Here is a 19,294-nt window from a genome sequence, read left to right as displayed (position 1 = left end):
AAAAAGAGTCCAAAACTGGCTGGTCTTGGTGGCTCATGCCTGTAATTCCAACACTTCGGAACTGAGTCAGGAGAATCTCTTGAACCCAGGAGTTCCAGCCCAGCCTGGGCAATATAGCAAGACCTCATCTCTACAAAAAAATTTGTAAAAAATTAACCAAGTGTGGTGGTGCATATTCGTAGTCCCAGCTACTCAGGAGGCTGAGGAGGGAGGATCTCTTGAGCCCAGGATCAAGGCTGTAGTGACCCGTGATTGTGCCACTGCACTCCAACCTGGGCAACACAGTGAGACCCTGACTCAAAAAAAGGAGCCCAGGGCCCCTGCCTTTCCAGGGCTCCCACTTCAGCTGGATCAAGTAATGTAGTAGACAGTGCTATCAAGGAAGCCTGACAAAGAAATAAACAAATTCAATGCCCTGTATGTCTGACTTTCAGAATGAGCCAGGCTACTGAAGTCACCATAAGCCTGAGTGAGGGCAGCGGTTCTTCCATAGTGCCATCTCAACTGCACTCCTATGACCTGCCAGGCTTCACAGAGGCCCAGACCTCAGACAGTGTGGGACAGAGACCCCAGCGTCTCACTGCCTGGGACCAGTCTGGGCTCTGCCAGTTAGAGCTCTGTGCCCTTGGCAAGTTACTTCATGGCTCAGTGCCTCAGTTTCCTCCACCTGAAAAGTGGGGATAGCAATAGAACTAATAGTTATGACAGAAATGAAAGCCTAGAAAGTGCCAGCCTCGTATTCACACTTGGGGAGGCTGTCTTTCTTCTCAGGTGTTATCAGCATCATCAGCATCATCCATGCTCAAGGTTCTGCCCATTCAGTGAGGACTAAGAACACACAGAGATATAACTTTACCCTCAAGCTTTTCAGAGAGACCTAGAGGAGGCACCGGGGCCCTAGGAAATGGGGGCCTTCCCATTCCCTCCCCAGAAACCTGGCCCAAAGGCTCAACCATAACCAGAATGCAGGGATTCTGTTTGTTTGTCACTGGGGCCATCTTGAAGTCCATGTGGTCTCAGTGTGGGTATGTTATTGTGTCAGGGAAGGGCAGAGCCACCCCATGCAGCACATGCACCGGGTCCCTTGGATTTTCCAAGGCCTGGAGCACAAGCCCTGCTCCCAACTTGGGAGGGCAAGAAGGGAGGTGATAGTGGTCACAATGCCTGCCACCCACCTTGCTGGAGCTCGTCAGCTGAGGGGCTCCTGGACATTCCACATGACAAGCCGCCCTGGGGTGGAATGTCACATCTTTCTACATCCTCACCACATCCCATCCCAACCCCGCACAGGATTCCCAGACAGGCCTATCTCCCCTTTCTTCCCATCATCCCAGCTCATCCCACAGGGCTACATCTCACCTCAGTTGTGCTGCTCAGAGCCTCTTTCTTTCCCCTCCTGTGGCAAGGGCTTCTTCCTCCTCTCAACAGCAAGCAAGTTCCCTTCTATCCCTCTTGCCCTCCTACTTTGCCCTACTCTCTTTTTTTTGGATAAAGCTGTGCTCTGAGCTGTCTGGCTTCTGCATGGAAGGGAATTAGGGATGACAAAGCCCCCTTTCCTCCTATAACGCCTGGCTTAGGATGTGATTGTCTCACCATAGGAGTTCAAGCTGAACCTTGTTCTGGGATCCACCATAACCTCCAGGTTGTGCCAAGCTCTGGCTGACTCGGGAGAGTCAGCTACAAATCAAGTCTTCACATGGCTCCAGGACATTTCAGAAATGGCATCTCTGCAGCCCCTCATCCCAAGCCTCTTTCACACACACACACACACACACACACACACACACACACACACACACACACACACCCCCCCCACCTACAACAGGCCATCGCCAAGGACTCAGAGCCACCAGAACTGCTTACCCCAAGCAGTATGAGCTCTGTTGACGCCTACACCCCAGAAAGAGTGCTGCTGAGGGAGCTGGGTACCCAGACCCATCATGCAAATGCTAACCGCTCAAGCTCCCAGTCAAATGCCCAGAAATCTATTACAGTGGGGAGGTAGAAAGAAACTGGAGCTAGTCATCCTGCTGATAAAAATAAATGGGGCCCTCGAGTGCCCAGTCTTCTGGGACGCTCTGGCAGCCCAAGGGCTCCTCTCTGCCCATCCTCAGGGTCATGGCCGGGCACTCCTCCCTGCCCACCTGCACCCACTCATGGGACTCTGCTCCAAGCTATGGGCCTCTGAGTTCATCCTGCCAGGAGCGCTAGTGAGTGCTGACACTTGGTGTATCCCCTACCCACTCCCACCAGAGCTTCTGTCTTAGTGGGGCTGTGCCTCCAGTCCAGAAAAAAATAGTTCATAGCAAACTTCCTGCACTAGGGCCAGCCAGCAGGAATGAAATCAGGCGGCACCTGTCTGGTGTGGTGACCCCTCAGGCCCCCTGTGGATGGCGGACATGTCCACCCCAGCTCTCATGGGGTCTGTGGTGCTGCCATTCTGCCCGGCAGAGGCCTCTCCACGTGGTACGTGGGCCAGTTAGGCTGATTGCTATAGCAACATGCTCGGGATTCCAAACAGGATGACACAGCCCAGGGCTGGCAGACAGCCTCCCTCCCTTAGCAGCACCACTAAGCGGAGTGCAACCACCCGAAATCCTGTCCCTGTGGATTCCTAGGGCCCAGCTCCTTCCTACCAGCTGGAGGACAGGCCTTGAGAAGGCTACAGAAAAGCCCAGAGAGGGGCACAGGGTGCAGCTCCCAGCTGTCTGCACAGAATGCCTGATATTGCTCTACTGGTCCAGATGGGCCGGGTGAGACTGAGGTCCTGCCATCAGGGGTGTTCTCTCGATGCGTGGGGAAGCTGAGGCCCTTGCCTTCCCCTTCCAGGTAGAAGAGCACAAGGTAGCCTCTGCATCCACAAGGATGCAGCCTCCATCCTGTCCTCCCTTCCTGCAGCTGCTATTTTCCCAGCACCTACACCCCTTGTGTCCTGTGCCTGGTGTTATCACTAAGTTCTACCAGTAGTTTAGACGGTGCTCTTCCCTGGGCTCACTCACACCTCTCACTACCCAGGCAGGGCCCACTGCGTGGTCCACGGGGCCCAGGCAAGGTGAAAATGCGAGGTCCTCATTTGAAAATTATTAAGAATTTCAAGATGGCCAATCACAATGATGCATGTCTCTCATCCCAACACTTTGGGAGGCTGAGGCAGGAGGATTGCTTGAGCCTGGGAGCTCAAGACCGCCTGGGCAACATAGCAAGACCTCATCTCTACAAAATTCAAAAGTTGGCTGGGCATGGTAGCATGTGCCTGTAGTCCCAGCTACTTGGGAGGCTGAGGTGGAAGGATCACCTGAGCCCAGGATACTGAAGCTGTGGTGAGCCTTGATCGTGCCACTGCACTCCAGCCTGGGCAATAGAGGGAGACTCTCACTCAGAAAAAAAAGGAATTTGAAAACAGCCCTGGCAGACCTTAGACGCAGTGTGGGGGCCCTCTGGGCAAGGCCCTCTGCCTCCACACATGTCGAGTGACCACAGAACCAGCCCCACTCGTGCCCACCCCCATAGGCCTGTCATCTGGCAAGGAGGACACCGTGGTCCCACTTCACAGGTGAAGACACCAAGCAAGGGCTTGTCCATTCCACAAGCAGGCGCTGAGCACTCGCCAAGCCTCAGGGGCCAGGAGGTCTGGGGACTCCAGCCTGTGCCTGGAGGAACAGGGAGGCCACCCTGCAGGTGCCCAGGCCACAGGCTCATGTCCAGCACCAGTGTCAGTATAGGTCAGGGCCGTCCTTGGAGCAGCCCAAGGCAGCCCACACTGGGGTTGGGAGACCATCACTAAGACAGGATGCTCAGAAGAGTCTTCTGTCTCTGGTTCTGCCCACAGCCACTCTCAGAGCCTCTTGGGGAGATCTCTGAGTAGCTGACCCCGGGGCCGCTGTCTGGCAAGTTCTAGAAGCTGTTACCTAGAGGTAATGGCCTTTCCCTGCCCCAGGGACAAGTGGAGGGATGTCCTGAGGGGCCAGCACTTCTAGGTAAGGGGTGACTCCTGTTTACCGGCCCACTGGGTCTTCCATCTTGCTTTGTCTTGGAATTGTAGAGCTAGGAGGGAAAGCAGGAGCCAACAGATCTGGGAGTCTAAGACCTGGTGGATGTGGAATAATGAAGAAAATGATCATGGTGTAAATGATCTATGATGTAAATGACCAATGGCATAAATGATCATGGCATAAATGACTATAGTGTAAATGACCCTAGTGTAAATAATCATGGCATAAATTACTGTGGTATAAATGATCATGGTGTAAATGACTGTGCTGACTGTAAATGACTGTGGTGTAAATGATCAACGGTATAAATGATCGTGGTGTAGGTGACCATAGTGCAAACAGTTGTGACGTAAATGATCGTGGTGTAAATGACCATGGTGTAAATGACTATAGTGTAAATGATCAGTGGTGTAAATGACCATGGTGTAAATGACCGTGATGTAAATGACCATGGTGTAAATAATCATGATGTAAATGACCATGGTGTAAATGACCATGATGTAAAAGACCATGATGCAAATGATCAATAATGTAAATGACCATGGTGTAAATGATGTAACATAAATTACCATGACATAAATGACCGTCGCATAAATGATCAATGGTGTAAATGACCGTGGTGTAAATGACTGTGGTGTAAACGACCATGGCGTAAATGATCGTGGTGTAAATGACTATTGTAAATGACCGTGATGTAAATGACCATGGTGTAAGTGACCGTGGTATAAATGATCAATTATGTAAATGTCCATTGTGTAAATGACTGTGGTGCAAATGACCATGGTATAAAAGACTGTGACATAAATGACCGTGGTGTGACTGTGACATAAATGACCATGACCTAAATGATCAATGATGTAAATAACCGTGGTGTAAATGATCATGGTATAAATGATCAGTGATGTAAATGACTGTGGTATAAACGACTGTGATGTAAATGACTGTGATACAAGTGACTGTGGTGTAAATGACTGTGATGTAAATGACCATGGTGTAAATGACCAATGATGTAAATGACCATAATGTAAGTGACTGTGGTGTAAATGACCATCACGTAAATGACTGTGGTGCAAATGATCGTGGTGTAAATGATTGTGATGTAAATGACCGTAGTGTAAATGACCATGGTGTAAATGACTATTGTGTAAATGACCATGGTGTAATTGACCATGATGTAAATGATTAATTATGTAAATGATTATGGTATAAATGACCATGATGGAGATGACTGTGGCATAAATGACCATGGTGTAAATGACTGTGGCAAAAATGACTGTGGTGTAGATGACTGTGGTGTAAATGATCATGGTGTAAATGATCAATGCTGTAAATGATCATGGTATAAATGATAAATGATGTAAAATGAAGCTGCCACCCAGACCCCACCCCCTGGCACATTGTCCCTCTCCACAGGGGCATTTTTACAAACTCCCCAGTAATTCCAAGGGCAGTCAAGACAGACTCATGGTCATGACCTAAACTCAGTCCCCAGTGGAGCAGAGGGGAAAACCATGCTCCAGCCAGCCCTCCCAACTCCCAACCCTTCTGGGATGGCCCCAGCATGAAGCTCCTCGGGATTCAAAGCCAAGCTGGGCTGGAGACACAGCTGGGGTCAGGATTGAGAAGCTGAGTGCCAGGTGGAATTTGGGGTGGGAGTTGGGCCTGGGGGTTATTTGTTGGTGACAATGTCTGTGTCCCTCACAAGGCCAAGGGGGATACCAGACAAGCCAGAGGAGTTACAGATGGATCGATGTGGCCGCGGATCTCCCTGTCAGAGCTGCCTATCGGCCACCGATGGGGAAGTGTCTGGCAAGGTTTGGGCAAAGCCCCTTCAGGTCACTCCAACCCTGGGGTCTGGGCCCACTGCAGCTACCATGAGTGTTCCCCCTGCAGGGGGAGCAGCTGCCTTGCAACGGGCCCAAGCATAGCCGTGCCAGGGCCAGGTGGAGACAGGATGCTGCATCAGGGAGAAGGGGCAGGACGGACCCTGGGCCACTCTGAGGTCCCCAGCCCACACTCAGGTGCCATTGTCCCTCTTGTCCTAGCCATCTGCAGTCATAGATGAGGCTTACAACAGTCCAAGTTTGGCAAAAACACAGAGAGGGGACCCATCAAAGGCATTTAGATTTAGCGGAGGGAGGGCTGTGATCTGTTCTACTCTGTGTCTAAAGAAGCTTCCCGAGGGGCTGGGAGATGGCAGGATAATAAGACAGTGATGCAGGGAACCAGCAGGGAACTCCAGAGCCTGAGGTAAGGGGTGAGGAGGAGGAGGGACCCTGGGGGCACAGCCGAGCAGGGCCCATCAGCAGAGGAAGAAAGGGGTCTGGGGACTGAGGGCTGTGCCCCTGCCCTGGGGAGAGGTGTGGGTGGATGAGAGACTCAGAGAGGGGAGGCTGAGTCAGGCCTAGATGGCGGACTCTGCAGTGCCGGGGCTGGTGAGGTACCCTCAGGCCACGGGACATATTGGCCGGGTCTTTGATGGGAGCCACCCCGTAGCCATGCTTCTGTGGTGTGCCCTGAGTGAGAGGGAGCCCGACTGAGGGGCCCCTGCCCCCACCCCCACAGGCCCAGAAAACGTGACTCATGCCCAGACTCTGACTAGAAAAGCCTTTGGAGCAGAAGAAACCGACCAGAGGGCCAGGCTAGACCACAAGCCAGGCGTCGGCGGTGGAATGTGCTGGCTGGACGGCAGGGGGTGGGGGGAGGCACGGGCCTGGGCAGCTTGCAGGGCCCTGCCACAGTCCCCAGTGGGCCAGTCTGAACTCACATGTCACCACTCTTCACACTCATTTGAAAAGTGATTCGAGTAGACCCCACAGTCGTGCACGTCTGTGGTCACGGCATCCTCTGCCCTTGTCCGAGCATGTCATACCCCACCCCTGCTGCTCCCACATCACCCTGGGGTGAAGACTCCTGCCTCTCCTCTGTCTTCCCCCTCTGTTGGGCCCAAAGACCCAGGCCAGAGGCAGGCAGGGTATAAAAGCTGCCGTGGGGGCCCCAGGGAGTCTCCCCTGGCTTGTGGCCACAGCCACCCACTGGCCTTCCTAGGCCTGTCCTTGTTCCTTGAGGCACATCCACCCAGCACAGGGGAAGCTGCCAGGATGGAGATCAGAGCATGTCCCGGCCTGCCCTGCTCTGGCCCTGGGGGCACTTTCCCGCTCTCAGAGGCCCCATGTGTCCAGCCGGCAGCTGCCCTCTTGACCCAGTCCCTCTAACCATGCTCTCCGCAACCCCATGGCCTCCAGGCCCCACCGTTCTTCCTGCTGCACACGCTCTTCCCAGCTTTCCCCTCCTTGGGGGCCTCCCCTTCAACATCCCCCACCCACCAAGGCCTCCCTGGCACCCGCGACTGAACTCAGCCTCCCTGCAGAGGCCTGTCACATCCACAACCCCCTGTCCCTTCCTACTCATCTCGCCGAGGCCATCAGCGCCACTTGCCATCGTTCTCTGATTCGTCTCTTCACATCATATCCAGTCTGCCCCAACAGGGGCACCCTCTCTCAGCCCGGGGTGTCATCCATGTGTTTACACAGGTGTCCCAGGGCCTAGGCGGTGCCCAGCCAGAGCAGGGTGTGAGAAGCGGTTCTAGAAGAGAGGACTCAGTCGGTGAGACTCTCACCACCAGATGTTGAAATCCCCCCACCAACCTGCCAGCCCATGTAGACACCTACCGCCCTTCCTGAGGGCTCATTCCCCAGGTGGGCACATAGGGTCGAAATGCCCCCACCAAGCTGCCAGGCCAAGCCGCCAGCCAGTGTAGACTGCCCACCACCCTTCCTGAGAGCCCATCACCCAGACAGGCATACAGGGCCTAAAATCCCCCGGCCAAGCCACTGGCCCATGTAGACAGCCCACCGTCCTTTCCAAGAGCTGGTGTCCCAGGCAGGCACATGTGGGCCAGCGCTCCCCTGGCAACTTTCTTTCCAGACAAGGGGAGGGTGGGGTAGGGAGCCTCACCTACGGGACAGGGCCACGAGGGGAGGAGGGCCCTGGAAGGGGGAAAGCTGAGGATGGGCACACAGGCGGCCTGGCTAACCCCGCGCTGTCATCACTCTTTACCATGATGCAGAGAGGACACGGGGAGACGGGTGAGGCTTTGTTTTTCCACAAGGAAAACCTTGGTGTATCCTGGGACTTCCCAGGACACCAGGGGTGGGGCAGATGCTTAAAATGTCTCATTTCCCACAAAAGAGCAGGGATTCAGACATCTTATGCTACACAATGCAGCTGTGTCACTTGGGACCCACAAAGGAGATGGTGGGACTGAGTGCAGATCCCAGGCCAACGTCTATCCCTGGGAGCCGCCCAACCAGAATCTGTCCCGGTGGCCCGGGAGAGGACATGAAACCCATTGTACTGGTATGGAGACTGAGTCTGAGGCCAACAAGGTCCACATTGGGAGCATGGTCCATTGACAGGGCTTCATCACTGGCCTTAGCCCTTTTAAGGTGTGTGACCTTGGGCAAGTCGCTTCCTCTCTTTGAAACATGTCATGGAAATTGACCAGGCACAGTGGCTCATGCCTGTGATCCCAGCATTTTGGGATCCTGAAGCTTGAAACCAGCCTGGGCAATATAGCAAGACCTTGTCTCTACAAAAAAAATAAAATGAAATTAGCCAGGCACAGAGGCATGCACCTGTAGTCCCATTTACTTGGGAGGCTGAGGCAGGAGGATCACTCGAGCCCAGGATGTCGAGGCTGCAATGAGCTATGATCATGCCACTGTACTCCATCCTGGGTGACAGAGTAAGAACTTGCCTCAAAACAAAAAAATAAATAAATAATGCATAATGGAAATTATAATACCCACCTTGCAGGACTCACATGAAAAACTATTAATAACACTGAGTAACCAACAAAGTGGCTGGCAGGGATGAGGCCAACGGTAGCGATAACACCAGCTCATAGAGAAGTCACTTGACCACTCCCTGGGGGGAGAAGCCCACAGCCTGGAGCTTGAAGCCCAGCCATCTCCTCCAGAGCCTTCTGTTCAGAGAGGTCAGGGGTCTTGCCCAAGGTCACCCAGCTGCTAAACAAGAGAGCTGATTTTTCCCTCTCAGGACTTCTGACCGTCACTCTGAATGCCAGCCTCGTATCTCTGAAGGACCTTCAAGGCCACAGTCTGTGTGCCTGCGAGTGTCTCCCAAGCCAGAACCTTGACTCTAATGATTAGGCTGCTGCACGAGGAAGAAAACAGTGAGGGGACTCTATACTAAAGCGACTTCCCCTAGAGCATGGGATAGGCCCAGTGCACAGCAGCTCTCCTCATCCACATGCCCACAGGGGCCCCGGGCCTCAGGGCTCCCTGAGGGGCCTCAACACCCAGTGTCTGCCTGGGAGAGTGCTTGATGGAGCCTATACAGCCCAGACAAGTGGCTTGCATGCCTCTGGGACAGGGAGCTCATCACCTCACAAGGCAGGGCTCTGTTTTCTAGTAAGACCTAAAAGTGGCAGTTGATATTTGAGAGAGTTTTGCAGCCATGAAAAACTGTCCTGTCTTGAAAATCCAAAGGGTCCCTGCAAAACACCTGCCCTCCCCTGCATCCCCATGCCCCCTCACCTAGCTAATGGCATCTGGTGGATCTGTGTCGAATCTGTGCAGCTGGAGGGCTTCTTGGATGGCTGTGGGTGTGTCCACAGACGGGAGGGAAGGGCCCCACATTCCTTTTTTAGTTTGTGTTCAAAGAGCCAGGCAGACTGGCCACAGCCCTCGGGTGCTTGCTGCCTGCTTCCTGCCCCCAAGGGAAAGCCTTGCCACAAATTGTATGGCCTGATGCCTCTGCTCTTAGTCTGCCCAAGCCTTTCCCGGGCCAGGGCTCGCCCCAGATGTGCAAAGCCCTGGTCCACACATCCATGACAAGCAGGACACGCTTAGGAGCCGGAAAACCAAATCCAAACTGTCTGAGCTCTTTGAGCTGGTTAGTATGTCAGGAAAGGGAGGGACTCCCTGTCCAATTTGACTCCATTTGAAATGGCCTAAGGCCAGAATTGCTGTGGGGCAGGGCCGCCACGTACAGCGGTAGGGGCTGCGCACTTCAAGACTTCTGTCAGCCCCTGCAGCCATGCAGGACAGTGAGCTTAGGAGTGGAGGGACAGGGAACATGGTAAAAGTGTGCATACATAGATGTCTCTATATTCTACTCAGGACTCAATGCATCGAACCCTGGGTGTGCCCCTCAGATAAGGAAACTGAGCACCAGAAAGAGGAAGAATGGTTCCAAGTCACCAAGCAAGTTGGAGCCCATGCGGAGGTTGGAACTAGGACTTCTGGGCCAACTTCAGGACTCTAAACTCCTTCCCTCCCTGAGGCTCCAACTATCACGTCCCCTTCAGCCCCTGTGGGCAAGCTCGTGTGGGAGAGGCCTGAATGCTTGGTCTTCTTCTGTCTTGTTTGACAAATGTATACCGATCCCCTGTTGTGTGCTGGACATTGTTCTAGATGCTGAGGATGAAATGGGGGATGTAATGTCTCTGCCAGCGGGATGCTGGTAAATGTCTGTCAGATTCCAGCTCTTGGGGTGGGAAGGAGAGAGTTCCTGTTATTCGTATCCATAGCCTGTGTCCCTGAACAGGAAGGTTGCATCCAGCCAGTGCCCGCTTGAGACTCTGGCGCACACTGGCTCTTCCCTGGGGAAACGTAAACTACAGCAGGAGAGGAGTAGGTGCCCAGCAAGCACACAGAGCTAGAACCACCTGGAATTACTTTCATTGTAAAAATAAATGAAGAAGTCCTGAGGAAGATTGGTGGGTTCTCCTCAGCACAGTCGGAGGGTTCTCAGAAGGAGCCAGCGGATCCAAGATCTCAGAGATGCTCCAGACCAAGGAAAAGCCTCAAAGGCAAGGCCCCTGGGGAGGGACAGGCTCGGTGTGCTTAAGGAGCCCAGAGGAGGGCAGTGTGACTGAGAGGCAGTCAGGGTGAGGACCATGGTGCAGAAGGCTGGGCTGCAGGGCCTGGGGTGCCGGGGAAGGGCCTGGAGGCTGTTCTAGAAGCCACTGGGACTTTCAGGGGTGCTCAGTGGTGCCGGGATGTGATCAGCATTTTCAGAAGGTCTCTCTGGCTGCTATAAAGAGCAGGTCTCACAGCTGAGCAAAATTGGACTGAGGGACCCATCGCTCTTGCCCCATCCAGACACAGTGGAGAGAGTGACCTGGTCCAAGTGATGGCAAATGTGGGGACTCAGCGACGTAGGGAGGAGCCAGGGGCAGGGCCTGCAGGATTTGCTGATGGGAAGGGCAGGAGAGCCCCAGGGAGTGACTTCTGACCTCCGAGTCAAGCCGTCAGGTGGGAGACACTGTTTCCCAGGTGGGGACAGGAGAAACACGTGGGGAAGGAAGACCTGGCTCCCTCCTGGTCCTACGACATGTGAGGGCCATGAGGTGTCCATTGGAGTGTCCTGTAGGTGGTTGGACAGCGGGTAGGGGGGCCAGAGGGCAGGCCTGGGGCTCTCAGAGCTCGGTCCGCTATGAGGGACTCAATAGTGCAGGGCCACACTGAGCCCAGCTTGGAGGGAGCCTGCCCATGTCTGCCTGTGTTCACAGCACCTGAGGCGTCAGTTTCCCACACAGCTTGGGGTGTGGGGGTATATGTTTGTATGTAAATATGCTGGTGTATATGTGTGTGTATGTGTGTATATATGAGTGTATATGTGTGTCTGTGTATGTGGGTATATGTGTGTGTTTTTGTGTGTATGTGTGTATCTGTGTGTATTGTGTGGGTATATGTGTATACGGATGGATGTATATGTGTATGTGGGGATATGTGGGGATATGTGCATGTGCTTGTGTCTGGATATATGTATGTGTGTGTATATGTTGGGTATATGTGTGTATATGGTCATGTATTTGTATGTATTGGGTAAATGTGTTTGTGTATGATTGTATGTGTGCATTTATGTGTATATGTGTGGGTATGTATGGGGGTATATGTATGGGTATATGTATTTGTGTGTATGTGTGTATTTACATGTGGATACATGTGTTATGTATGCATATACATTTGGATATGTGTATATATGTGTATGCATGTGTGTTTCTATGTATATGTGTGTTTCCATGTGTGTATATGTGTGTGCGTGTGTGTATTTGCATGTGGATATGTGTGTTGTGTGTGTACATGTGAGTGAGTGGATATATGTGCATGCATGTGTATTTTTATATGTATGTGTGTTTTCATGTGTATGTATATGTGTGTGCATGTGTACTTCCATGTGTGTGTGTGTCTCAGTTGAAGACTTTCTTGCCCTGTAAGTGAATTCACAATACAGAGGCCTGTCCCATGGGCACTGGTGTTACCATATGAGAGAGCTCATCCTGTTCTATTTCCTCCTGGAGAAAGGAGAGTGACTGAGACAGGAAGGCACACTGACCTTCATAAAGCTGTGGCCTTAGTTCTGGGAGAAGCCGGTTGTGCATCCTCTGAAGACATGAGTTTGCCAGGGAGCAGTGCTCACAGTGGTCGAGGTCAGTGCACTGCAGCCGTTTTTAGGTGACGCCGAGTATTCATTCACCCAGCCCGCTGGCAAGCACTCAGTCTCAGGAAGAATACAAGGGCGCCACACTATCCCCACACCTGCCCCTCTGCCCCTTCTCTGGACCCTTCGTGGGCATCTCAACCACACGCCCGCACCAGCACTGTCACCCCCATGCCCCACGACAGCCCCCTGCAGCTGCGGGGGCCTTTGTCTGACTGTAACTGCACGGGGGATCCTCTCTCACATGGAACTGAGGACACCATGAAAGCTGAGGCTGGGGGCTGGGATCAGGGCAAGGGAGGTTGGATCCACAGAGGCCATGGGTAGGGAAGGCTGCCCTGCATCCCACCCACCTAGGCCCCTCTCGGGCGAACATTGGTGTCATCCAGCAAGCTGGCCCCAGCAGCACACACTTCCCCAGGTCGGCACGCCATCGACGAGCCGCGAAAGTGACCCTGGACCTCATCTGGGGATGCCACCCTCAGTGTGCACAAGGAAGTACCCCACTACTGATGGGCTCCCCCCACACTTCACACTCAAGAGCATGTAGCCCTGCGCTCTCCTGGGGGGACCTCGTGACAGCAGCTCCTGTGGAGTCGGCCTCGCTGTGAGCCCCCGGGTCAGAGCCGCTCACCTAGAGCCACGGGTGTGGCCTGCAGACCAGCAGCTCACACATGAGAGAATGCCCCTGGCGACTCTAAGATCCAGCGAGTGCTCACACCTGGGGAGCAGGCAGCCTTTCCCTGGAAGCCTCTGTGCTGCCAGCCATCTCCCTCCCCTCCCCGGTCAGCCCCTGTCCAGCACCCACATGGACTGAGGCCTCCTTCTCTCCAGACCCCACTGGGAGGAGCACGCTGTCTCTCTCCTAATCTCTCCCTGGCTTAGCCCCAGTGGTTAATCCCTTGGCTGGACACACACACACACACACACACACACACACACACACACACACACGCTCCCCATGGAGGCCAGGGAGGCCAAGATACGAGGCCCACTCAAAGATGGGAAAGGCAGGCAGGTGGTTGGCAGTGACAGCAGTGGCTAGAGGGACATGATGCAGGAGGGACTCCATGGCAGAGGAGAATGCCCAGTCAGCAGAGATGGGCGGCCTCCAGGGGCAGTCACCTGGGAGGGATGGAAGATGAATGAGTCAAGAGGCTGGAAACAGGTGGATGATGCGTCCCCCTCCTGGGAAGACTCGGGCTTGGGCATGTTTGCTCCAAAGCACAGGAGGGCATCCGGACTGGGCAAGAGTTGGCATGGTGTCACCAGGCTGGCTCAGCCATAGCCTCCAATTCTAGCTGCAGGCAGGCCGGGCCCTTGCTCAGCCAGCAATGGGGGTGGGAAGAGCAGGAGTACTTTTGTGAATGGCTTGAGGTGGGGACACCTGCTGGACCCAAATGCTGGGCACAAGGAGGGGGAATGCCCTCAGTCCTGGCAGCCGGCCGACATAGCCTTGTGGGCAATAGCACCTGCCTGCCGGGGAGCCCGAGCTGGTCTCCAGGCTACTCCCCTTGGGGGAGGCACTTGGAGATGAGTCCAAAGGACTCTGAGAAACTGAGGCCCAGAGAGGGCAAGCATCTTGTTTAAGGTCACACAGCCAGTCCATGGCAGAGTCTAGGAGAGAACCCAGGTCCCCAATGCCCAGGTGAGTTCTTAGCACAAGTCATGGCTCTCAGGAGGGGGTGTTGTGCTCCCAAGTTTCCTTTCTTCAGTCCCAGAACCAGCTGGTCGAAGGCCAGAAGTCAACCTTTGGCCTCCAGCTTCAGCAGTCCAGCCTCCATCCCTGTCTACTCACCAAGGTGCCTGTTGCCCTGGCCATTCTAAGGCCACCCGGCCATGTCTCCAGGGATCAGTGTAGCAGCCTGGCTTCCACAAGCTTTGAAGTAAAGAGGTCTGGTGGGAGCCAGGTGTCCCACCCACAAGCCTACTGCAGGGCTAGGCTGGACTTCCATGGAAAGTGACTGCATCTCCTGGCCCCAAGGCCTCATCCTCCTGCCATGTGAGTGTGTCTGAGGCTGGGCCAGGGCTGGAGGCCCATGGCCAAGTCTCCCTGGTGCTGGTGAGGGAGAGGAGGGGGCTGGGGGAGGCAGAGCGTTTGATGCTTGTCCTCATCCTTGTTTTGACTCAGAAGTGCCAAATGTCATCATCTCTGCCTGGAGATTTCCTTCCTAGTGTGCCTGGCTCAGGCCAACACCAAGTAAGTCCGTGTTCCTCTGTGTTTGGCCTCCAACTTGAAATTGTTTGCAGAGACTCAAGACAGATGCTCAGATGCTGGTAACTGCGAGTCAGTTGCGTGCTGGGCCGGGAGAAACTTCTAGACATGCAGTGGGGCTGGGCCTGTGATGTCAGAGGGCCAGACCCTCTCATTTTACAGAGGGGAAACTGAGGCCCTTGAGGCATCACAACTCTGTGTGGACACACAGCCAACTGAGATAAAGCCAGGGTTAGGTCAGCTGGGTGTGTCTGAAGTTCTGAAGCCCAGCCCACAGGAACGTGTGTTCCATGAGCTACTCCGTGCCCCAGCCCTAGAGTGGGGACAAGGAGCCCCGCAGAACCCAGGTCTGTCCTCACAGCTCAGCAGCCTGGGAGGTGGGCTCAGTGCACACGGCCAATCTTGTCACTTAAATACCCCTCGGCACCCCCACGTGGAGACGTAGGAGGAGTCACCCGTGAGAAGTGAGAAGCTCCCCGGTGTGACCCCCTGCTGGCCTAGCAGCCCCCAAGGGAAAGCACCCATTGTCTCCTCCTGCTGGGCAGGGCCCTTCCTCCCTGGGCTCAGTGAGCTTCACTGCCAGACCCTCTGCTAAATCACCAGTCCCTCTTACAGGCACCTGGACCAGGGCCTCGGCCTCCAGCAAAGCCCCCAGGCCCAGGAGTGCCTTTACACAGGCCTCTGAGATAGTGCCTTGGGCAGAAGGGCAGGTTGGTGGCCCAAGCTAGAGCCTCTGCCTGTCTCTTGCTCACTGGACAGGAGTCCGAAGGACAGGAGGAGGCACAACCAGGGTGGGGGTCCATGGGGTGGGGGAGGTACAGCTCCCTCTGCTGTCAGTTCTATCCGGTGCTTCACTAGAGGCCCAGCGTCTGGCTCTGTCCCCTGTCCCCCAGGGCTCAAGGAGACACAGCTGGGGTGGGGGAGCACATGCAATCTGGCTGCGGGTCCACAGGGCAAAGGGAGACATAGCCAGGATGGCTGTCTGCAGGGCAGGGGCTAGGCACAGGCAGGCCTCGGGTCTCAGAGCCTGTTTCTTCCCCGCCCTGGACTGGGCTTTCTCCAAAGCCTCAGGGGGTCTGCTCGGCTTTTTGCTTGGCCAGTTTTATGGATCCCCCCCCATCCCCCTCCTGCTCTCCTATCTGAGACCTGCTTTTAGACATGCGGTCCCTGGAGCCCATGTGAGGCCGGAAAGAGGCCAGTGACACCAATGACACTGACGTACCTGCCTCCTGCCCCCCAGCTCCCTACCGAGGAGTGCTGGTGTTGCTTACACAGGTGCTCCCAGCAGGGCAGAGCCAGGGAGCATGGCTGGCCCGCACAGGGAGGGGGCCAGAAGGCTTGGCTCCCTCTGCTGTCAGTTCTATCCGGTGCTTCACTAGAGGCCCAGCGTCTGGCTCTGTCTCCTGTCCCCCAGGTCCACCTGCTGGGATGGGGGTCACCGTCCGTTCTTTCCAAGCAGGATCTGAGTGCCTGGGACACAGGACAGGTGGGTTTTGGAGAGGATGGGGTAAGACGGAGGAGGACGGGCCTGGAGGAGGTCACTCCAGGGAGGCCTCAGGCAGCTAAAGTGGGCAAGCCACGTGGTGGCAAACTGAATGGCACAGAGCCACAAGGCCTGAATCGCACCTGCCCCTTCCTGGCTGTGTGATCATGGCCAGTTGCTGATCCTCTCTGTGCCTCAGTTTTCTCACCTGTAAAATGACAATCATAATAGTCTTACTCCAAAAGTTTGTTGTGAGCATTAAAATCCATCCAGGATAGAGCCAGATACCTCCTAAGCGCCATGTGCATGGATGCCATGCTTTTATGATTGTTATCTAAGTGGTAGGGGATGCTCAGTGCCCAAGTCAAGAGCTATGAGTTAAACTGAGGCAGGAGGAAGCCAGAGGGTACAGGTTCCGGAAACAGGCTCTCCGTGGGAGACCTAGCAGGCAAGTCTGTCCGTGTCTTTTAGGCACTAAGCAAAGATGACAGGCTGCTCCTGGACGTGACGTTGAGCAGTGTAGCCTTAACCCGGCATGAGAGCAAGACCAGTGGGAGCAACTGCCATCCAGGCAAAGGGCAGCAGGCACTGGGGCAGCCCCTGCCAAGGGGCTGTGACCCCGGAGGAAAGACCACTCGGTGGCAGAGGTGTCATCTGAGCTGGCCCCCCAGGTGTGGGAAGGAAGTCTCCTGCATGCCTAAGGTCCCAAAGTAGCTCAGGGAACGGCGCACTTGACTGAGCTCCACCCAGCAAGAGTTGTCAGGTGCTCACGCATCCAGCTTTGCCATGGGCTTGGTGCTCTGCTTAGAGCACTTCCAGACACTCTCTGAGATTCTCCCAAGTCCTGACCTGAGAGCTCATGCCATCCCCAGACCGGCCTCGTCCCCAAAGAGGCAGGCTGGCCAGAGGGCCTGGCCATCCCTGATGCCCTGTCCAGGCAGACTGTCCTCTTCTTCCCTGGCCCCACCATCCCACCATCAAGGCCTGCCTACTTCCTCCGGTCTGCCTGCCTTCTTCCTAGAAGCTTCCAGACCCCCAGTCCCCAGCGGCCCTCCCCTTTCTAGTGACTACAGCTTTTCACTTGGCGTCCACTTTTTCCTTGCACTTCCTGTGGGCCACCTTGCTAGACATCTGGGGGCCATACTCTCTTCCTGCTTTGCTCATGCCTCAGTCCCTGGGACCTGTGCTGGACCTGTCCTGTCCTCCTGGGATCAGAGTCCCTAGTGTGGGACGGGGGACCTACAGTCACACCATTGAGTGTAATGACTGGCTAAGATGAGAAAAGAAGGAGCTAGTCACCCGTTGGTGGGGTGCAGGAGTGGCAAGAGCATTCAGCAGAATCTGATATGACCGAGGTGCCCTGGAGGCTTCCTGGAGGAGGTGATGGAGGACGTGGCACTGGCTCTGGCTCTTAAGATGATGGGAGTTCATGAGAGGCTCAGGAGAGAACAAACAGCACATGCAAAGACCCCACGGCCGAGAGAGGAAGGCGTGTCTGGGGAGCAGAAAAGAGGCCCAGGGCAAGTGCACACAAGACAAGGCAGGGAGTGCACACAAGACAGTCAGGGCTGTGTGGAGGCATTTGGAAAGTGGGGGAGGCACTTGAACAGCACCTCAGGTAGAAGTAGACACTCCCGTGGACTTTATGAATGACTGGTAGCTGCCCTCCTTGGCCAGTATCCCTTGGCGCCCAGGACTGTGGCTGCCCCACCTGGTGGCAGGCCATGACCCCACCTTAACCTGCACCAGTGACTTGGAGAACGGGGAGCCCCATGGCACCTCAGCTGCTCCATGGCCCTGTCCCTTCCTGGGACTGACCGGCACCTTGTGCAGGATACAGATAAGACCTGAGAGGAGCAGCCGCTGACATCATTTGGGCCCCGCTCTGCAGGACAGCAGCCCGGGCCTGTGGCTTCCTCTGTCATCCATATCAAGGGCAGGAGGTGGCCGGCTGCCCAGCCCGGCTCCCAGCGCACCATGGCCTGCGGGTTCCTGGCGGGAACAGCTCTGTTTGTGTGACTGGTCTTGGGGGTCGTAAATCCCTGAGAAGGGCACATTCCCAGCACCGGAATGCCTGCGTTGGAGAAGGCCGGGGTCGTGCTGAGGCCAAGGGCAGAGACAGGCTTGACATCATTTTCAGGAAATTTGTTCTCTGGTTGGTTTGGTTTGGTCAAAGGCAAATGCCGTATAGTCTCTGGGGAAGAAACCAGAATGCCTGCTCCTCATGGCCAGATTCCATTAATCCTGCCCTCAGTGTGGCTGGGGTGGGGGCACTGGGAGGAGGCGGGGCCAATCCTGCACAGAGCCCCAAGTGAGGACAACTCACTGGGGACACTGGGGGGACAGGGCCAGTCCTGTGCAGAGCCCCAAGGGAGGACAACTTGCTGGGGACACTGGGGGGGCAGGGCCAGTCCTGTACAGAGCCCAAGGGAGAGCCTCACTGGGGATAGCCAGGGAAGACAGGCACTGGCCTGGCCACAGGATGGGCACATGGCACCTGCCTTCTCTCTGTTTCTTTTCCCAACTGGAACCAAAGGTAGAGCAGGGGCCACCTTAAGCAGAAGTGAGAGACCCTCCTCTCTAAAAAGAATTTCCTCTCCCAGCAGGTGCTTCCTAGGGAGGGCTGGTCCCCTGGGGAGGGGGCACCCAGCACCCAAGCTACTTGGTTGTGTTCCTGTCCCATCTCTTCTTAGCGAGTGATTTGGGGCCAACTCTCCACCCCTGAGGTTGGTTACATCTGCCCCAGGCTGCTGTGAAACTTTACCAAACCACGTGACATCAGGACCACATGCCTGACCGTTGTCTGGAGCATGTCTGTGCCCAGGAAGCTCTTCTTCCCCTTCTGTCATGGAGGGGAGGAACATCCTGCCCGGGGGTCCTGATCTCTGGTCATCAGTCACCCAACGTCCAGGCCCTGAGGCCCAGCAGGGAGAGCATAGCAGCATCCCAGGAGCTGAGAGAATATAGGCTCTCATGAGATGTCAGCTTCAGTGCAGTGACAAGTAGATGTGCCACATAGCGTCCTGCGATCAGTGCCACGAGGACATGCAGGCAGTAGGGGGAAGAGCATTCCCAGCACAGGGAACAGATTCGCTTTGCATGATTTGAGCATCACGTTAGATGAAATCCTGC

At 55.2% G+C, this 19,294-nt stretch overlaps 1 protein-coding gene across 1 annotated transcript in view; it reads left to right on the top strand.

Annotated features, from left to right (window-relative positions):
* ITGA11 (integrin subunit alpha 11) overlaps nt 1–19,294 on the top strand; it is a 97,660-nt gene that overhangs the window by 2,873 nt on the left and 75,493 nt on the right. The gene's annotated exons all lie outside the window — the stretch shown is intronic.

The sequence above is a fragment of the Carlito syrichta genome, unplaced genomic scaffold, assembly GCF_000164805.1.
Source record: "Carlito syrichta isolate Samal-C Ts95f unplaced genomic scaffold, Tarsius_syrichta-2.0.1 Scaffold179048, whole genome shotgun sequence".
Classification (NCBI taxonomy): domain Eukaryota; kingdom Metazoa; phylum Chordata; class Mammalia; order Primates; family Tarsiidae; genus Carlito; species Carlito syrichta.
The sequence above is the reverse complement of the archived record's forward strand: the minus strand, read 5'-3'. Positions and strand labels throughout refer to the sequence as shown.